This window comes from Anomaloglossus baeobatrachus, chromosome 5, assembly GCF_048569485.1.
Source record: "Anomaloglossus baeobatrachus isolate aAnoBae1 chromosome 5, aAnoBae1.hap1, whole genome shotgun sequence".
Lineage (NCBI taxonomy): Eukaryota > Metazoa > Chordata > Amphibia > Anura > Aromobatidae > Anomaloglossus > Anomaloglossus baeobatrachus.
Genome location: NC_134357.1, coordinates 185,173,343 through 185,195,854, shown reverse-complemented (window position 1 = coordinate 185,195,854; position 22,512 = coordinate 185,173,343). Strand labels below are relative to the sequence as shown.

General features: G+C 44.9%; 1 protein-coding gene across 1 annotated transcript in view; it reads left to right on the top strand.

Moving 5' to 3' along the window:
• The first annotated feature begins 881 nt into the window (after positions 1-881).
• LOC142309853 (pulmonary surfactant-associated protein D-like) overlaps positions 882-22,512 on the top strand; it is a 90,383-nt gene continuing 68,752 nt past the window's right edge. The window contains exon 1 of the mRNA XM_075347310.1: positions 882-910. The gene's annotated coding sequence lies outside the window, so the exon portion shown is untranslated. The remainder of the gene's footprint in view (positions 911-22,512) is intronic.

The window sequence follows — 22,512 nt, the reverse complement described above, 5'->3', positions numbered from 1 at the left end:
ACAAACCATTATTAAATCAAACAATGGGAACAAGAGATTCATGCGAAAAATATTTTTAATAAGATTTTAATGATACAAAGTAAACAAACATCACAAACAGAAACACTTCCTTGAGGAACTGAAATGCATGCCAGACAATATTTTCAATATATTTTTTATATAGCTGCAAGGTATCAATCGGTATTACCTAATCATACACACCCCTGACAATTATATTTAAATATATATACCATACAGTGGGGAAAAAAAAAAAAAACCCTCAAAAATATCCGGGATCTGCATGATCTTGGACAATGTTGAATAGAGGAGCCTAGGTATAATAAATACTGAAGATAGGATCACAATTTATTCAAAAATTATTTACTGCAGCTTAGCACAGGCGGGCATTTTTTTTTTTTTTCTTGTTTAATGTGACCGGTACCACGTCAAACACATTTTTTTCTCTTTTTTCAACAAATGCATTATATTGAATTAAATATCACAATGTTCCATTAATGCAAATGGTCCTAGGTGGAAAGCACACATAAAGGCATATATATATGGGGCCAGCAAATATTGACCCAATTGTGATATGTTGCAAAAAGCAATACAAAGTCAAAGTCCTGTGCGTTTAACACTGGCCATGCATTAGGAACACCACTTATAAACAAATAGTAAGCTGCAGAAATAGTCTAAGTGTAAGGAGTTCATAATAAATCGGTTTATAATAAACCAGTTTAACCGCTAATACCTGAAGCAGCTGAAGTGATCATTCAAAAGAACGTTGGCAGCATACACATCCCTCCACCTCCACCTTGATGGCTGTGTGTCACTTTCGGCCGAGACGAGTCTGGCTGGAAGAATTGGGCACGGTTTGCTCTGGATGAAAAAGAAAAGTTTAGATGAATGACTTCCATTAGTGACGTCTTTGGTAAGTCACAATATTGCCTGTACACTTACACAATACACTATATAGTATATAAAGAGCTCCTGGGTATAATGCAATCATTGTATTACCTGTACACTGACACTAAATAAAGTGCTCAAGTGTATAATATCACCAGTTTTGTCTGTATGTTGACACTATACAAATAGTTCCAGTGTAATATTTGACCAGTGATCTGTATAACCTGTACACTATACTCTATATACACTGTGTGCAGAATTATTATGCAAATGAGTATTTTGATCACATGATACTTTTTATACATGTCCTACTCCAAGCTGTATAGGCTTGAGAGCCAACTATCAATTAAGTAAATCAGGTGATATGCATCTCTGTAATGAGGATGGGTTGACATCAACACCCTATATAAGGTGTGCTTAATTATTAGGCAGCTTCCTTTCCTTTGGCAAAATGGGTCAGAAGAGAGATTTGGCTTGCTCTGAAAAGTCCAAAATTGTGAGATGTCTTGCAGAGGGATGCAGTAGTCTTGAAATTGCCAAACTTTTGAAGCGTGATCACCCAACAATCAAGTGTTTCATGGTAAAAAGCCAACAGGGTCGCAAGAAATGTGTTGGGCAAAAAAGGCGCAAAAAAACTGCCCATGAATTGAGGAAAATCAAGCGTGAAGCTGCCAAGATGCCATTTGACACCAGTTTGGCCATATTTCAGAGCTGCAACAGTACTCTAGTATCAAAAGGCACAAGGTGTGTGTTACGTCCGGGTGGTGGAAACTCTGGACCATACACCGGTTTCCCCTGAGGAGGCAGCCAGGCCGGTCACCCCACCAGAGGGTCTTGATGCACGGCAGCCGAAGCACTCTTGGTAGCCAGACAGTCCGTAGGGGAGCTGAAAAGGTGGATGTTGCTGAACACACGGAGTTCTGGACGGTAGTCCGGGTGACGAGGCTCAGGGTCCAAGGCCGGGTTGAAGGGTCAGGCGGGATCCGGAACCTGCTGAGCGATGGGACGGGTCACCCAACGGAGCCAGGGACTGGAGACTGGAGGAGCTGCAGAGGTGGTGGAACATCCGCCGAAGTCACCGTCAGGGTACTGGAATGGACGTGGTTCGGAGCGGCTGGCGTGGCAGGACAGGCTCTGCGAGACAAACAGGGTTAATACAGGGCAAAGCAATACGGGGACCTGAACTCCTAGCTTACTAAACACGTAGAACAGGCCCCGCCCACCAGGAAGGAGAATCCTAATATACCCTGTACCTGTCTATGCAATTTCCTGTTTGAAGGTGCTGGCCCTTTAAGAAAGGGTCAATGACCGCGCGCGCGCCCGCAAGCGCGAGGCCCGTGTGCCAGAAGCCAGTCCAGGGAGCGGTGCAGAGGAAGCAGGGGTGCCCGGCAGGGTGTCCCACGTCGCTGAGGAGCACCGGGAGCGGGGAGCTGGACGCATGGAGGGCGCAGGCGAGGAAGAGGAGACCGGGACCGGAGTGGTGAGTCGGGGACACCGCCGGGAAGCGGGGAGCAGGCCACGGGGACCGGAGAGCAGGGCACGGGGACCGGGAAGCGTGACAGTGTGCCATACTCAGGGACATGGCCAAGGTAAGGAAGGCTGAAAAATGACCACCTTTGAACAAGAAACATAAGATATAAGGTCAAGACTGGGCCAAGAAATATCTTAAGACTGATTTTTCAAAGGTTTTATAGACTGATGAAATGAGTGACTCTTGATGGGCCAGATGGATGGGCCAGAGGCTGGATCAGTAAAGGGCAGAGATCTCCACTCTGACTCAGACGCCAGCAATTTGGAGGTGGGGTACTGGTATGGGCTGGAATCATCATAGATGAACTTGTGGGACCTTTTCAGGTTGAGGATGGAGTGAAGCTCAACTCCCAGACCTACTGCCAGTTTCTGGAAGACAACTTCTTCAAGCAATGGTACAGGAAGACGTCGGTCTCGTTCAAGGAAAACATGATTTTCATGCAGGACAATGCTACATCACATGTATCCAACTACTCCACAGCATAGCTGGCCAGTAAAGATCTAAAAGATGAAAAAATAATGACATGGCCCCCTTGTTCCCCTGATCTGAACCCCATAGAGAGCCTGTGGTCCCTCTTAAAATGTGATCTCTACAGGGAGGGAAAACAGTACACCTCTCGGAACAGCGTCTGGGAGGCTGTGGTGGCTGCTGCATGCAATGTTGATCGTAAACAGATCAAGCAACTGACAGAATCTATGGATGGTATGCTGTTGAGAAAGGTGGCTATATTGGTCACTAATTTTTTGGGGTTTTGCATTTGCATGTCAAGAAAGTTTATTTCTAAATTTTGTGCAGTTATATTGGTTTACCTGGTGAAAATAAACAAGTGAGATGGGAATATATTTGGTTTTTTGGTTAGTTGCCTAATAATTCTTCACAGTAATAGTTACCTGCTCAAACAGATATCCTCCTAAGATAGCCAAATCTAAAAAAAACCAATCCAACTTCCAAAAATATTAAGCTTTGATATTTCTGAGTCTTTTGGGTTGATTGAGAACATAGTTGTTGATCAATAATAAAAAAAAATACTCTAAAATACAACTTGCCTAATAATTCTGCACACAGTGTACTATATACAGAGTTTTTGTATATAATAACACTGGTAATCACAATATTACCTGTACACTTACAATATAATACTTTCAGAGCTACTGTGTGTAATGGTACTGGTGGTAAGATTAGTTTTATTAGTATTGTGGTTTTTATTAATGATCAGTATTGTAGTATTTGGTCACTATGTGATGGTAATATTTTGCCTGATCACTGTGTGGCGGTATTTAACGCATATTTGCACTGTTGCTGCTGAGGTAAAATATACTTTACAAACTCCTTTGCCTCGTACAAAAGGTGATTTAAAAGTATAATTGTCCTTTCAGGAGAACTTGCAGCAGAATGTCTTTTTCTGTCCTAACTCCTCCCTCTTCCTCCCACCTCCCCTGTCTATAAGGCCTGCGACACACATCCGTGCCGCCGGCACGTATTTGCCATTCTTTACACGTACCGGCGGCACAGAGACACTTTCAGCAATGCTAACCTATTGTAGCAGGCACACCACGTAAAACCACACGGAACGTGTGTCCGTGTGCATTTGTACGTGTGTGCGTTTTTCTACACGCTGACATGTCCACGTTTTCTCCAGCATCACGGGTGTCACACGGCCCACACCCGTACCACATGGGTGTAGTGTGGATGCGGTCCCGTGTGACACGCACCGGAGAAAACACACGTGTCATAGAAAAAAAAAAACCTTAACTCACCTTCTTCTGCCCTCCTGTCTCTGCCGCTGCTGTCACTTGCTGCCGACCACCGCTCATTATACTCATTTAATATTCACTTCACTGCGGCTGGCAGCAGTAGCAGCGGGGAGACGGCAGGGCTGGAGACAGAAGATCAGCACCATGGACAGCAGCAAGGACCACGTGAGTATGTAAATAACCTGTTCTCTGTATGTTATCACAGATAGCATGCGGAGAACACATGTGGCCCGCTCGTACCAGAGACACGTACTTACCTACACGCAACACGCAGGGTAAATACGTGTCTCTCGGAACGTGCGTGATTTACACGTGAGTGTGTTGGAGGCCTCTGATGGGGTCTCAAACAGTCAGCACAATGAACCAAAGATAGAAAATAAATTAATGACAGGCCTCGACCATTGCTGGATGCAATAGCGTTTTCAGTGATGACATTATTTTCCTGAATGACTTTTTGATCAGCATTTTTTTAATATTACTCAAATATGGTATTAATAAAAAATGTCAGCTCAAGATTCAATAACTTAGCCTTCATACAGCCCCATATACTGAAAAATCAAAGTGATAAGAGTCTCGGAAAATTGCGATAAAAGCGCAATTCATTTTTTTTGGCAAATTTCTGAATTTGTTTCATCACTTGGATAAAATAAAACTATACATGTTTAGTATCTACAAAGTTGTACTGACCTAAGAAATCATGTTGCCTGGTCAGTTTTACATTATAGTGAACATAATAAATAAAAAGCCCAAAAAACAATTATGCAATTGTAATTTTTTGCAAATTCATACTGTTATATTGTTTTACAATGTTTTAGATCCATACAGTAATTTTGAACCCCATGATGTTAAAATATCCTTTAATAATGTCCCTCGTCCTGTTATAATGGTCCCTGTCCTGTAATAATGTCCCCAAGCCTGTAATTGTTTTCTTTATTATGTAATAATTAGAGTTGAGCGATGTTTGATTCGAACGGTTCGCCAATTTAAAATTCGAGTTTTTTTGGGCGGTGTTCGAGTCGTTCAACGAACTCGAACGATGTGCTTCAAGTTGGGCAGTTCAAGTTAACGTTCGATAACGGTTCTATCACCAAAAGCGTGGCTTTTCACAGTAAGGCTATGTGCGCACGTTGTGTATTTGCAATGCGTCCTGCATCCCCAGCACAATCCCTCTCTCTTTCCTACTCACCAATCACGGGTGAGGCGCTGCACGGCTCTCACAAAGCTCCGGTGCCTTTTCCCCTTTTGAAAATGGCTGCCGCTTCATTATTCAATCTGGTATTCCCTGCTTTCCCCGCCCGTCGTCGCCCATGATTGGTTGCAGTCAGACACGCCCCCACGATGAGTGACAGCTGTCTCACTGCAACCAATCACAGCCACCGGCGGGCGGGTCTATATCGTGCAGTAAAATAAATAAATAAATAAAAAAAAAACTGCAGTTCCCCCCAATTTTGATACCAGCCAGGATAAAGCCACATGGCTGGAGGATGGTATTGTCAGGATGGAGATCGCCACGTTATGGGGAGCCCACCACCCTAACAATATCACCCAGCAGCCACCCGGAATTGCCGCATCCATTAGATGTGACAGTCCTGTTACTCACCCCAGCTCATCCCAAATTGCCCTGGTGCGATGGCAATCGGTGTAATAAGGAGTTATTCATGGCAGGCGTCTCCCCGAGATACCTTCCATGATTAACCTGTAAGTGAAAGTAAATAAACACACACAACGAAAAATCCTTTATTTGGAATAAAAGACAAAAAACACCCTCTTTCACCATTTTATTAAAATCCCCAAATACCCCTCCAGGTCCAGTGTAATCCACAGAGGTCCCGCGACGCATCCAGCTCATCTACATGAAGATGACAGGAGCGCCGTAGAACACGAGCGCTCTGTGTCAGATCCACGGAGCAATTGACGTGAGCCGCGTTGTCAGCGGAGACGTCATTGAGATAATGCCTGCGTGTGCGGTGATGATGGGGGTTGTAGTGCCTGCGTGTTTGCGAGGATGATGAGTGCCGTATTGCATGCGTGTGTGCGAGGATGATGAGTGCCGTAGTGCCTGCGTGTGTGTAAGGATGATGAGCACCGTAGTGCCTGCATGTGTGCGGTGATGATGAGGGGTTGTAGTGCCTGCATGTGTGCGAGGATGATTAGTGCCATAGTGCCTGCGTGTGTGTGAGGATGATGAGTGACATAGTGCCTGCATGTGTGCGGTGATGATGGGAGTTGTAGTGCCTACGGGTGTGCGGTGATGAGTGCGGTAGTGCCGGTGTTTGCCCTCCCATCCATCCATCCACCCCTCCATCCCTCCCTCCATCCCTCCATCCATTCATCCATCCCTCCCTCCATCCCTCCCTCTATCCCTCCATCCCTCCCTCCCTCCATTCATCCCTCCCTCTATCCCTCTATCCCTCCCTCCCTCCATTCATCCCTCCCTCCATCCATTCATCCCTCCCTTCATCCCTCTCTCCATCCATCCCTCCATCCCTCCATCCATCCCTCTAGCCCTCCATCCATCCCTCTATCCCTCCATCCCTCCATCCATTCCTATATCCATCCATCCATCCATCCATCCATTCATCTATCACTCCATTCCTCCCTCCATCCATCCCTCCATCTCTCCATCCCTCCATCTCTCCATCCATTCATCCCTCCATCCATTCATCCCTTTATCCATCCATCCCTCCATCCATCCCTCCATCCATCCCTCCATCCATCCATCCATCTATCCATCCAGTCCCTGTGAAAAGAGACGGAAGGCACTCACCAAATATGCGGTAAAAATGATGTTTTATTCAACCATCAGGTCAGGGGGAAAGGCGTGGCCTTTCATTGGAATGAGCACCATAGCCAGAATGCAAGGAAATTTACAAGCCATATAATGCGTGCATAAACCTGAAATAGGAAGATTGAGCAGTTAGCTCGCTGAATGGTGCCAATGTTTCCTCCTTTCACTGTTTATTGGAATGAGCACCGTGTGCAGAAAGCAAGGACATTTACAAGCCATATAATGCGTGCATAAACCTGAAATAGGAAGATTGAACAGTTAGCTCACTGAATGGTGCCAGTGTTTCCTCCTTTCACTGTTATATTGAAATGAGCACTGTGGCCAGAATGCAAGGAAATCTACAAGCCATATAATGCGTGTGTAAACCTGAAATAGGATGATTGAGCGGTTAGCTCACTGAATGGTGCCAGTGTTTTCTCCTTTCACCATCCATCCATCCATACTCGCAGCTGAACAATCTGCTTCTGAATTCTCTACTGCAATATAGAGGTCAAGATTACCAAATCTTGCTATGCTTTTCATTAGAGGCAGTGGCTCAATGGACAGAGCTAGTGTTTAAGCAGAGTTAGTTCACAAGTTCAAGTCCTGGCCGTGCTGGTAAAGAATTTAAATTATTATTTATTTATAATTATAATTTAATTTAATTATGCACTGAGGGGAAGAGCTGGACATCAGCTGTGAAACCGCGGGACACATCTCTAAAATCGGAACATTTCACGGAATGAGGCTGCATTGCTCTCTCCTCTCTCTCTTCTCTCATCTCTCTCTTTTCTCTCCATCTCTCTTCTCTCTCTCCTCTCTCTCCCTCTCTCTCTTCTCTTTTCTCTCTTTTCTCTCTTTTTTTCTCTCTCTTTTCTCTCTCTTTTCTCTCTCTATTTTCTCTCTCTTTTCTCTCTCTCAGACCTGGCGATGATCAGCTGATGCGGTCACCTGACGGAATCAGCTGGCACTATAAGTTGAGCAGTGAGGCCAGCTTTTTACCGCCCGGCCGGCTAAACTATCAGCTGCTGCTGTCGGACAGGAGTCTGCACAGAAGTGTGTCGTTTTTTGGGGGTTTTTTTTGCACTGATGCATCAGCTGATTGTATAAAAGACATTTATGTGATTCAGGCCCTTGAACCTGACACATCATCTGATCGCTTTGCCTTCCAGCAAACCGATCAGATGATATTGGATCCGGATTGGACCCTTGACCCAGCATTACTGCAGAGGGGGGTTCTTTATTTCAATAAAGATGGAGTCACTAATTGTGTTGTGTTTTATTTCTAATAAAAATATTTTTCTGTGTGTTGTGTTTTTTTTTTATCTGTACAAGAAATTTATGGTGGCCATGTCTAATAATGGCGTGACACCATGAATTTCGGGCTTAGGGCCAGTTGATAATATACAGCTAGCCTTAACCCCAGTATTACCCAGCGAGCCACAGAAGAGTTGGATACAGCGCCAGAAGATGGCGCTTTTATGGACTGCAATTCACAGCAGGGTGCCCAGAAAGCTTGGGCACCATGCGCTGAGGATTCAAATCCCCAGCTGCGTAGTTGTACCTGGCTGGACACAAAAATTGGGCGAATCCCACGTCATTTTTTTGTAATTATTTCATGAAATTCATGAAATAATTAAAAAAAAAAGGCTTCCCTATATTTTTGGTTCTCAGCCAGGTACAAATAGGCAGCTGGAGGTTGGGGGCAGCCCATAGCTGCCTGATGTACCTGGCTAGCATAGAAAAACATGGCGAAGCCCACGTAATTTTTTGGGGGGGGCAAAATACTCCTGCATACAGTCCTGGATGGAGTATACTGAGCCCTGTAGTTCTGCAGCTGCTGTCTGCTGTCTGTCTTTATGGAGGAGAGAAGACAGCAGCTGCAGAACTACAAGGCTCAGCATACTCCATCCAGGACTGTATGCTGGAGGGAGAGGCAGGGGGAGCAGAACTGCAAGGCTCAGCATACTTTATCCACTAGTGTATGCGGTAGAGCAGACAGCAGCTGCAGAACTACAAGGCTCAGCATACTCCATCCAGGACTGTATGCAGGAGTTTTTTGCCCACCAAAAAAATTACGTGGGCTTTGCCAAATTTGTGTGTGCTAGCCAGGTACAGCAGGCAGGTATGGCTGCCCCCCAACCCCCAGCTGCCTATTTGTACCCGGCTGGGAACTAAAAAAATAGAGAAGCCCTTTTTTTAATTATTTCATGACTTTCATGAAATAATTAAAAAAAAAAAAAATGACATGGGCTTCGCCCCCTTTTTGTATTCAGCCAGGTTCAACTACGCAGCTGGGGATTGGAATCCGCAGCACGGGTTAATCTAAGCTTTCCGGGCTCCTCTGCTGCAAATTGAAGTCCGCAGCCGCCACAGAAAATGGCGCTTTCATAGAAGCGCCATCATCTGGCGCTGTATCCAACTCTTCCAGCTGCCCTGGGGACGGGTGGCTCGCTGGGTAATAATGAGTTAATACTAGCTTTGTTTTACTAGCTAGTATTAAGCCAGAGATTCTTAATGTCAGGCAAGTTTGACCTGGCCATTAAGAATCTCCAATAAAGGGTTAAAAAAAGACACCACACAGAGAAAAAATACTTTAATAGAAATAAATACACAGACACACTTAGAGACTCCATGTTTATTACTCCCTCTTAACCCTACGCGATCATGGTCTTCTGTCTTCTTTCTCCTTCAACCCATGCAGCTCTGCTACATCAGACAGCACTGCATGGGAGTAAGACGCTGCTGCTACCGTGCAGTCTAATCACTCAGTGATTGAGGAGAGGCTGCGGGTTGTAAAGGCCGCTTTACATACTGCGATATCAGTACCGATATCGCCAGCGTGCGTACCCGCCCCCATCAGTTGTGCAACACGGGAAAATCTCTGCCCGTGTCGCACAACATCGCCCGGACCCGTCACACTACTTACCTTCCCTGCGACGTCGCTGTGACCGGCGAGCCGCCTCCTTTCTAAGGGGGTGGTTCGTTCAGCGTCACAGCAACGTCACAGCAGCGTCACTGAACCGCCGCCCAATGGGATCGAAGGGGCGGAGATGAGCGGGACGTAACATTCCGCCCACCTCCTTCCTTCTGCATTGTGGCCGGGAGGCAGGTAAGGAAAGCTTCCTCGTTCCAGCGTTGTCACACGGAGCAATGTGTGCTGCTGCAGGAACGAGGAACAACTTCGTTACTGCTGCAGTAACGATATTTGAGAATGGACCCCCATGTCACCGATGAGCGATTTTGCACGTTTTTGCTACAATGCAAAATCGCTCATAGGTGTCACACGCAACAGCATCGCTAAAGAGACCGGATGTGCGTCACAAATTCCGTGACCCCAACGAGATCACTTTAGCAATGTCGTAGTGTGTAAAGTCCGTTTAAGTGGTGATGTCACCGCTGCCACCGTTGCCAAAGTAATCTGACAGGCGGGTTACTATAGCAACGGTACTCCGATCACGTGATTCCCGGTGCTGCAATTCACCGGCTGTGCAAGCCAGTCCCTGCATGTGGGCTGACTCTGTAAAGAACACCTACATGCAGGAACGGGGAAGCCGACTATGTGCCAGAGCATCTCGCCGGTACACGAAGATGCACAAACGACTACCGTGTACCGGAGAGATGCATTGAGAGGACCTAGCATGATGTCTAGCCATGTGACCAGTCTGTAGCCAATGACATAATAGACACGTGACTGGTCACATGCTATGACGACGTCACGGAAGGTCCTATCATCAGTGCAGGTTACCAGGAGGACAGAGCGATTATCGGAAGGAAAAGCTGTGGGAGACTGAGTGCAGGACGCGTTGCGGGGACCTGTAAGTGTAATGGCAATGTTTATTAACTGTATGTGTATATGTATAATGTGTTTTTATTAGAGATGAGCGAACTATTCGCGGTTCTGCTCGAGCTCGGTTCGCCGAACCGAGGTCTGGTTCGAGTTCGGTTCGGCGAACCTCTCGAACCCATAGGAAACAATGGGAGGCAATCACAAACACATAAAAACACCTAGAAAACACCCTCAAAGGTGTCCAAAAGGTGACAAACAACTCACAACACAACACAAATACATGGGAAAGTGACAAGGACAAATACTCATGCGAAAACTAAACAGCTTGATGAGGAAAAAGAGGAGAAGACACAGATATAGGCATGGCATGCCCTTCTAAAATGATGTAAAACACCGCAAGGTGACTCAAAGTGGAGTCTCCCTTTTTTCCAAAAATTGGGCCATACAGACACCCCTTCAGGGGCAGCACTTGTGCCCCAGTTGTACACTTCAGAGGTAGATTTGCATCAAGCACATTCAAAAATACGCCATCCTTAACCGTCCCCAGGATGGCACCGGGGTAGGTAGCAAAGCTTTTGCTGATCCCAGATCTGTTCATCTTGGATCATTGTTAGAAACACTGCAAGCAAGGGTTACTGCAAGCGGAGTTTCCCTTTTTTCAAAAAATTGGGCCACACAGACACCCACCCCTTCAGTGGCAGCGCTTGTGTCCCAGTTGTACACTTCACAGGTAGATTTGCATCAAGCACATTCCAAATCCACCAGCATTTACTCTCCCCAGGATGACACAGGGGTAGTAAATTCCTTGTAGATCCATGACTTGTTCATTTTGATGAACGTTAGTCTGTCCACATTGTCACTGGTCGGACGCATGCACTTATCTGTCAGCACTCACCCAGCAGCACTGATGACACGTTCAGAGGCAACGCTGGCAGATGGACACGACAAGATCTCCAAGGCATAAGTGGAGAGCTCTGGCCATTTTTCAGGATTTGAAGCCCAAAATGAGCAAGGCTCCATTTGCAAAGTCATGGCATCGATGTTCATTTGGAGATACTCCTGTATCATCCTCTCCAGCCATTGACTATGTGTCAGACTTGTTGTCTCTGGTGGCCTTGCAAAGGATGGTCTAAAAAAATTATGAAAAGATTCAATAAAATTGCTGTTACCAGCACCAGATACGGTGCTGCTGGTACGGGTACACTGTTGAAGATGACGAGACCGTCCCATGTTTGTCAAGTTACAACCGGGAGATTCACTCCGTGCACCACGGGTGTTTGGTGGAAAAGCCGAGTTAAGATCGAGTAACAGCTTTTGCTGATACTTCTGCATACGTGCGTCCCTTTCTATGGCTTGAATTATGTCAAAAAATTTGGACTTATACCGGGGATCTAATAGTGTGGCAAGCCAGTAGTCATCATCACTTCTAATTTTGACAATACGAGGGTCATGTTTGAGGTAGTGCAGCAAGAAGGCGCTCATGTGTCTTGCAAAGCCATGCGGACCACGTCCACGCTGTGTTTGTGGAATAGAGGTGCTAACCGTTCTTTCTTCCTCTGACATCTCCCCCCAACCTCTTTCAACTGAAATTTGACCAAGGTCTCCCTCATCCGCTGAGTCTTCCATGTCCATGGACAGTTCGTCCTCCATTTCTTCATGTTCTCCTGCACCTTCCTCAACATTTCGCCTACTACCATGCGCCCTTGTTGATCCCTGTCCCCCATGGTTCCATGCCTGCCGCCATGGTGATGATGAATGTCTGGACTAGAGTTGAGCGCGGTTCGTGGTTCGTGGTTCTCCAGTTCGCGGCTCGAGTGATTTTGGGGCATGTTCTAGATCGAACTAGAACTCGAGCTTTTTGCAAAAGCTCGATAGTTCTAGAAACGTTCGAGAACGGTTCTAGCAGCCAAAAAACAGCTAAATCCTAGCTTGGTTTCTGCTGTAATAGTGTAAGTCACTCTGTGAATCAAACTATTATCACATTTCAGTGTATAGTGTGCGTGAACAGCGCCTTCAGATCACTGCTGTTTCTATAATGGCGATCGCCATTTTTTTTTTTTTTTTTCTTGTCTTCCTTCCCTAAGCGCGCGCATCTTGTGGGGCGGGCCAGCATGTCAGCCAATCACAGACACACACACACCTAAGTGGACTTTGAGCCAGAGAAGCAACGGCATGTGTGATAGGATCTGCATGTCACATGTCCCTGCATTATAAAACCGGACATTTTCTTCACGAACGCCATTATCTGCCTTCTGCGTCTTTGGTGTCAGACATCAGTGTCGCAGCTCCGTCCTCCTGAGTCCTATAGCCGATACAACTGTATGCGCTGCATACACAGCGTTAGACAGCTTAGGGAGAGCACATTCTAGCAGTCCTTTTAAGGGCTCAAAGCGGCAGGGTCAGAGAGCCATAAGTGACAGGTCCTGCAAACAGCAACAGCGTCTGTGTAGCCCAGGTCAGGGATTTCCTCCCTGCATTTCACCATTAGGAGGGAATAGAAAGGCAGGCTTCCATTCCTCTACCCAGAGCACCACAATCCTGCCACTGTACCCTCTTGTCCTCTGCACACTCCAACTCATTCTAAGTAAGCCATTATACTAGCAAACACTCAGTGTACCTAGTGGCATCCTAAACGTGGCTATTGGACTTTGCTATAGTCCCACTAGTGCAAAGACATTAGCAGAGCACGTCTGCCTGCATTGCACACTCCAAGTTTTTTAAACTAAGCAATTTTACTAGCAAACACTCAGTGTACCTAGTGGCATCCTATACGTGGCTATTGGACTTTGCTATAGTCCCACTAGTGCAAAGACATTTGCAGAGCACGTCTGCCTGCATTGCACACTACAACTTTTTTAAACTAAGCAATTTTACTAGCAAACACTCAGTGTACCTAGTGGCATCCTATACGTGGCTATTGGACTTTGCTATAGTCCCACTAGTGCAAAGACATTTGCAGAGCACGTCTGCCTGCATTGCACACTACAACTTTTTTAAACTAATCAATTTTACTAGCAAACACTCAGTGTACCTAGTGGCATCCTAAACGTGGCTATTGGACTTTGCTATAGTCCCACTAGTGCAAAGACATTAGCAGAGCACATCTGCCTGCATTGCACACTCCAAGTTTTTTAAACTAAGCAATTTTACTAGCAAACACTCAGTGTACCTAGTGGCATCCTATACGTGGCTATTGGACTTTGCTATAGTCCCACTAGTGCAAAGACATTTGCAGAGCACGTCTGCCTGCATTGCACACTACAACTTTTTTAAACTAAGCAATTTTACTAGCAAACACTCAGTGTACCTAGTGGCATCCTATACGTGGCTATTGGACTTTGCTATAGTCCCACTAGTGCAAAGACATTTGCAGAGCACGTCTGCCTGCATTGCACACTACAACTTTTTTAAACTAAGCAATTTTACTAGCAAACACTCAGTGTACCTAGTGGCATCCTATACGTGGCTATTGGACTTTGCTATAGTCCCACTAGTGCCAAGACATTTGCAGAGCGCATCTGCCTGCGTTGCACACACCAACTAATTATAACGAAGCCATTATACTAGCAAACACTCAGTGTACCTAGTGGCATCCTATACGTGGCTATTGGACTTTTGTCAATTCACAGTATTGGAACGTTATTTGCATGACATCTGCCTGCATTGCACACTCTAACTTTTTTAAACTCAGCCATTATACTAGCAAACACTCACTGTACCTAGTTGTATCCTAAACGTGGCTATTGTACTTTTGTCAATTCACAGTATTGGAACGTTATTTGCAGGACATCTGCCTGCATTGCACACTCAAACTTTTTTAAACTCAGCCATTATACTAGCAAACACTCACTGTACCTAGTTGTATCCTAAACGTGGCTATTGTACTTTTGTCAATTCACAGTATTGGAACGTTATTTGCAGGACATCTGCCTGCCTTGCACACTCAAACTTTTTTAAACTCAGCCATTATACTAGCAAACACTCACTGTACCTAGTTGTATCCTAAACGTGGCTATTGTACTTTTGTCAATTCACAGTATTGGAACGTTATTTGCAGGACATCTGCCTGCATTGCACACTCAAACTTTTTTAAACTCAGCCATTATACTAGCAAACACTCACTGTACCTAGTTGTATCCTAAACGTGGCTATTGTACTTTTGTCAATTCACAGTATTGGAACGTTATTTGCAGGACATCTGCCTGCCTTGCACACTCAAACTTTTTTAAACTCAGCCATTATACTAGCAAACACTCACTGTACCTAGTTGTATCCTAAACGTGGCTATTGTACTTTTGTCAATTCACAGTATTGGAACGTTATTTGCAGGACGTCTGCCTGCATTGCACACTCAAACTTTTTTAAACTCAGCCATTATACTAGCAAACACTCACTGTACCTAGTTGTATCCTAAACGTGGCTATTGTACTTTTGTCAATTCACAGTATTGGAACGTTATTTGCAGCACGTCTGCCTGCATTGCACACTCAAACTTTTTTAAACTCAGCCATTATACTAGCAAACACTCACTGTACCTAGTTGTATCCTAAACGTGGCTATTGTACTTTTGTCAATTCACAGTATTGGAACGTTATTTGCAGGACGTCTGCCTGCCTTGCACACTCAAACTTTTTTAAACTCAGCCATTATACTAGCAAACACTCACTGTACCTAGTTGTATCCTAAACGTGGCTATTGTACTTTTGTCAATTCACAGTATTGGAACGTTATTTGCAGCACGTCTGCCTGCATTGCACACTCAAACTTTTTTAAACTCAGCCATTATACTAGCAAACACTCACTGTACCTAGTTGTATCCTAAACGTGGCTATTGTACTTTTGTCAATTCACAGTATTGGAACGTTATTTGCAGCACGTCTGCCTGCATTGCACACTCAAACTTTTTTAAACTCAGCCATTATACTAGCAAACACTCACTGTACCTAGTTGTATCCTAAACGTGGCTATTGTACTTTTGTCAATTCACAGTATTGGAACGTTATTTGCAGGACATCTGCCTGCATTGCACACTCAAACTTTTTTAAACTCAGCCATTATACTAGCAAACACTCACTGTACCTAGTTGTATCCTAAACGTGGCTATTGTACTTTTGTCAATTCACAGTATTGGAACGTTATTTGCAGCACGTCTGCCTGCATTGCACACTCAAACATTTTTAAACTCAGCCATTATACTAGCAAACACTCACTGTACCTAGTTGTATCGTAAACGTGGCTATTGTACTTTTGTCAATTCACAGTATTGGAACGTTATTTGCAGGACATCTGCCTGCCTTGCACACTCAAACTTTTTTAAACTCAGCCATTATACTAGCAAACACTCACTGTACCTAGTTGTATCCTAAACGTGGCTATTGTACTTTTGTCAATTCACAGTATTGGAACGTTATTTGCAGGACGTCTGCCTGCATTGCACACTCAAACTTTTTTAAACTCAGCCATTATACTAGCAAACACTCACTGTACCTAGTTGTATCCTAAACGTGGCTATTGTACTTTTGTCAATTCACAGTATTGGAACGTTATTTGCAGCACGTCTGCCTGCATTGCACACTCAAACTTTTTTAAACTCAGCCATTATACTAGCAAACACTCACTGTACCTAGTTGTATCCTAAACGTGGCTATTGTACTTTTGTCAATTCACAGTATTGGAACGTTATTTGCAGGACATCTGCCTGCATTGCACACTCAAACTTTTTTAAACTCAGCCATTATACTAGCAAACACTCACTGTACCTAGTTGTATCCTAAACGTGGCTATTGTACTTTTGTCAATTCACAGTATTGGAACGTTATTTGCAGCACGTCTGCCTGCATTGCACACTCAAACTTTTTTAAACTCAGCCATTATACTAGCAAACACTCACTGTACCTAGTTGTATCCTAAACGTGGCTATTGTACTTTTGTCAATTCACAGTATTGGAACGTTATTTGCAGCACGTCTGCCTGCATTGCACACTCAAACTTTTTTAAACTCAGCCATTATACTAGCAAACACTCACTGTACCTAGTTGTATCGTAAACGTGGCTATTGTACTTTTGTCAATTCACAGTATTGGAACGTTATTTGCAGGACATCTGCCTGCCTTGCACACTCAAACTTTTTTAAACTCAGCCATTATACTAGCAAACACTCACTGTACCTAGTTGTATCCTAAACGTGGCTATTGTACTTTTGTCAATTCACAGTATTGGAACGTTATTTGCAGGACGTCTGCCTGCATTGCACACTCAAACTTTTTTAAACTCAGCCATTATACTAGCAAACACTCACTGTACCTAGTTGTATCCTAAACGTGGCTATTGTACTTTTGTCAATTCACAGTATTGGAACGATATTTGCAGCACGTCTGCCTGCATTGCACACTCAAACTTTTTTTTACTCAGCCATTATACTAGCAAACACTCACTGTACCTAGTTGTATCCTAAACGTGGCTATTGTACTTTTGTCAATTCACAGTATTGGAACGTTATTTGCAGGACATCTGCCTGCCTTGCACACTCAAACTTTTTTAAACTCAGCCATTATACTAGCAAACACTCACTGTACCTAGTTGTATCCTAAACGTGGCTATTGTACTTTTGTCAATTCACAGTATTGGAACGTTATTTGCAGCACGTCTGCCTGCATTGCACACTCAAACTTTTTTAAACTCAGCCATTATACTAGCAAACACTCACTGTACCTAGTTGTATCCTAAACGTGGCTATTGTACTTTTGTCAATTCACAGTATTGGAACGTTATTTGCAGCACGTCTGCCTGCATTGCACACTCAAACTTTTTTAAACTCAGCCATTATACTAGCAAACACTCACTGTACCTAGTTGTATCCTAAACGTGGCTATTGTACTTTTGTCAATTCACAGTATTGGAACGTTATTTGCAGGACATCTGCCTGCCTTGCACACTCAAACTTTTTTAAACTCAGCCATTATACTAGCAAACACTCACTGTACCTAGTTGTATCCTAAACGTGGCTATTGTACTTTTGTCAATTCACAGTATTGGAACGTTATTTACAGGACATCTGCTTGCATTGCACACTCAAACTTTTTTAAACTCAGCCATTATACTAGCAAACACTCACTGTACCTAGTTGTATCCTAAACGTGGCTATTGTACTTTTGTCAATTCACAGTATTGGAACGTTATTAGCAGCACGTCTGCCTGCATTGCACACTCAAACTTTTTTAAACTCAGCCATTATACTAGCAAACACTCACTGTACCTAGTTGTATCCTAAACGTGGCTATTGTACTTTTGTCAATTCACAGTATTGGAACGTTATTTGCAGGACATCTGCCTGCCTTGCACACTCAAACTTTTTTAAACTCAGCCATTATACTAGCAAACACTCACTGTACCTAGTTGTATCCTAAACGTGGCTATTGTACTTTTGTCAATTCACAGTATTGGAACGTTATTTGCAGCACGTCTGCCTGCATTGCACACTCAAACTTTTTTAAACTCAGCCATTATACTAGCAAACACTCACTGTACCTAGTTGTATCCTAAACGTGGCTATTGTACTTTTGTCAATTCACAGTATTGGAACGTTATTTGCAGGACGTCTGCCTGCATTGCACACTCAAACTTTTTTAAACTCAGCCATTATACTAGCAAACACTCACTGTACCTAGTTGTATCCTAAACGTGGCTATTGTACTTTTGTCAATTCACAGTATTGGAACGTTATTTGCAGCACGTCTGCCTGCATTGCACACTCAAACTTTTTTAAACTCAGCCATTATACTAGCAAACACTCACTGTACCTAGTTGTATCCTAAACGTGGCTATTGTACTTTTGTCAATTCACAGTATTGGAACGTTATTTGCAGGACGTCTGCCTGCATTGCACACTCAAACTTTTTTAAACTCAGCCATTATACTAGCAAACACTCACTGTACCTAGTTGTATCCTAAACGTGGCTATTGTACTTTTGTCAATTCACAGTATTGGAACGTTATTTGCAGCACGTCTGCCTGCATTGCACACTCAAACTTTTTTAAACTCAGCCATTATACTAGCAAACACTCACTGTACCTAGTTGTATCCTAAACGTGGCTATTGTACTTTTGTCAATTCACACTACTGCAAATCTATGTGCAGCACCTCTGCATGACAACCTCGTGCTCTGTTTTTAATAAGCTATAATGATAGCACAAAATACTGCCATTTTGTGGCATCATAGAACTGGCTGTTGTATTCCATTAGTGCCCCACTGGTGACAAGCTATTTCTAGCACCTCTACATCACACCCTCATGCACATTTTGCTACGCTAATGTTATAGCAAACTCATGGAATTCATTGCTGCATTTCATAATTCGGAGGGATAGAAAGTCAGGCTTCCTTTAGCTTTTCCTTCTGTTCATAGACAGCATCTCCAAGACAAATTTCCCCTCCACGTCTAAGTGTGGAGAGGCAGCTAGTGCGCATGCGTGTGCCAATGTACCCCAGCTGCAGCATAATTACAGTGTTTCGCCTAGTGAGTATGCTCAGCCTGACTGTGCCATTCCTGACGCTAAGTTTTCATTTCGGGATACAGCGCATGCTCCCACACTAATTGTGAAAAGCCTCTTTGCACAGGTGCTTGCATTCCGTGCCGGGTATAAGTCCTGTTTTGGGCATAGACACCATGCTAAAGCTGATAGTCTTTTTTCAGAGACTGTATTTCATGCTACTGAGCATGCTCAGGCACTTCCTGCATCAGAGACTAGGTCCGGTAATGAACTCTTTGGCCCTGGCCCTGATGTGGGGGTCCCATATAGACCACAGGGCATCAGGTGTACTCCCAAATGGCTTGCAGAGGCCCACACCTATGACTTGTCACCGCATTATTGATGCTCAGACGATGACTGGTGAGGTGTTTGGGTCATGGCAGCCATGAGGTCATCATTGAAGTTGCGTTTCCAAATAGGACGCTAGTTATGCCACTCATGACGTGTCACTCTACTTTTGTCTCCAGGAGGTGCATTGTGGTTCACCCTGGTTTGGGGCGGACCCAGGTTATAAAAGGGGCTGGAGCCAACAAGGAGGTGCGCAGTCTTCTATTATGCTCCGAAAGAGCACACCTCCATGTGTTGAACCCATTGCGGCTTTAGGCCAGAGGTAGGCAGGGATCGGGTGGTGGATGCAGGCCACCACCACAGTTGGTAACGCAGAACGGTTAAGACCAGCTCCTGTCCTAACAGTCCTGCTTGTGCAGCCCAGTGGCATTAACAGGCCTGCTGCTGCTGATGCGCCTGCTGTCCACAGGTGTGGCCCCTACGCACACGGTCAGCGTACTCAATGGCCCCTGTGTTGTTAACAGGGAGTTCCTGGGCTGGGTGGGCATGTGGACCCTGTGACGCTAACAGGGCTCACAGTCTCCAGATCCGAATGGCGTCTAACTCGGTTCAGGCTACTATTAGTTTCATAGCCACACAGCTCTGTATCCTCCACCAAACCTTCAAGTTGCCAACCTCTCCTTTTCCAACTGGGAGCACGGTGGACACTGACTGCTGATGGGGATATATACCTTTCTCTTTCTTTTCTTATTAATTTTCGTTATATAGCGGTCACAGATTATATACCACTTTATCCAAATCTGCCAGTCCCACTGTAACAGATGTTGTTTCTTCAGCAAATGTTACAGTTGCTTAACCACCAAATCCACGGACCAAAACTTTTTTCCCCTTTCCAACACACCTGTTCCCCTTTCCAACAGCATCTGTCCTTTTTCAACTCATTTTGGGATATGACCAAAAATGCAACTGTGCAGGGACACCGTACTCAACGCCATCTCAGCACAGCAGCCATCCCTCGGTCCCTCCGATGTGGACAAGTAAAAGACCATTTCCTCCTATCCATGACAAAGCGTTGAGATTCACTCTGTGCAGCACTGGTGTTTAGTGGACAAGTAGATCTAAGATTGCGTACCACATTCTGCAGATACTCCTGTATACGTGCGTCTATTTCTATGGCAGGAATTAGTTCGCCAAATTTTGTCTTGTACCGGGGATCTAACAGTGTGGCAACCCAGTATTCAGGATTAGTTCAAATTCATACAATCCGAGGGTCATGTAGGTAGTGCAGCAAGAAGGCGCTCATGTGTCTTGTGCATCCAGGAGGACCAAGTCCTTGGTGTGTTGGTGGCAGAGAGGTGAGAATCGTGCATCCTTCCTCTGCCCTCTCCCCCCAACCTCGCACAACCGAAATGTGAGCAAGCTCTCACTCATCTGCTGAGTCTTCCATGCCCATCGCCAGTTCGTCCTCCATTTCTTCATGGGCTCCTGCACTTTCATCAACACTTTTTGCTGATACTATGCGCCCTTGTTAATCCCTCTCCCTCACCATGACTGCCGCATAGGTGCCGCTGACCATCTGGACCTCGTAGATCTTGTTATCCCTTCCGCATATGACTCCTCCTGTACTTCCTCCCCTTCCTCTTGTCCCAACACCTGACTCCGAATAATAATTACAGTGTGCTCCATCATGTAGATGACCAGAATTGTCACGCTGAGAATGACATTGCCAGTGCTAAACATCTTCGTCGACATTTCAAAACTGTGTAGCAGGGTGCATAGGTCCTTGATCTGACACCACTCCAGCAGCGTGATCTGCACCACCTCTGGATCAAGTTATCCCAGGCTATATGTCTTACCGTATTTCAGCAGGGCTCTGCGGTGCTGCCACACACGCTGCAACATGTGCAGATTCCAATTCCTGCGTGTCGAAACATCGCATTTACGGCGTTTAACTGCCAGACCCTAAGACTTCCGGAGTGATGAAAGTTGTTGAGCTGCTGTGTGCGCACGATGGAAGTGAGCACATAGCGAGCGTGCCCACTGCACAAGGCCATGTAGGCCGTGATGGTGTTTTAAAAATTGCTGGCGAATTCGGTTCAACACGTGAGCCCTAAAAGGCACGTGTGTCACATTGCCCTGAGGATGGCCCGCAGCCAGGTTTGCATCATTGCCGCACACGGCTGTTAAGTCACCAACGGAGTCCGCTCCGTCAATTTGTACTCCGGTCGCCAGGTGACAACGTGTTCCTTTCATGAATAGTGCTGATGATGGGAGAGTAGTCGATGCCAGCGGCGCAGGTGGACGCAGGTTATGCTCACCCACTGGGCTGCATTACCTTGACAGATGCAGAATCTCTGGCTGAATGTAGCTGGTGGGTATCTCACAGATGAAATACCATCATTCAGCTACAACCAATGGGAAGACACCACACCCTTTTTTATGCCCATCCTGTCTGCAGACCACTGCCAGACATAGCTATGAACCTCTGGTTAATTTTACCCCCAGTTCAGTTTTATGATTTTGTGTGCTTGTTACCTGACTACTTTTCCTGCTTGCTGTTTATGTACCTTGTTGGCCGATACGCATTTCACCTCTGCTTGTTTTCTGATTCTTTCCTGGCCGTCCCATTCTGTTCCTGTTCCTCAATTAATGTTTTGACCCTGCCTGACTACTATTCTCTGTAATAGCGGTGTGACTCACATTTCCCATACATTTCAAAGTAAAACTTTGACCGCCTGATGGCATTGAGCTCTGCTGCCAGCATAGTAAGGAGGTGTGTGGTAGTCCTTGTGCGCAGTTGCAAGGAAGGGTGGCCTGACCACACAGGGTTTGCGCCAAGGTAGAGGACCCACACGAGGTTGAAGAGGCAGAAGCAGTGTATTAACTTCTACATACAGAACAAGGATTGAAACAACTCGTGGGGACGGCAAGACTTGTACAGCAGACCCTTCTCCATCTCTCACCATAGTT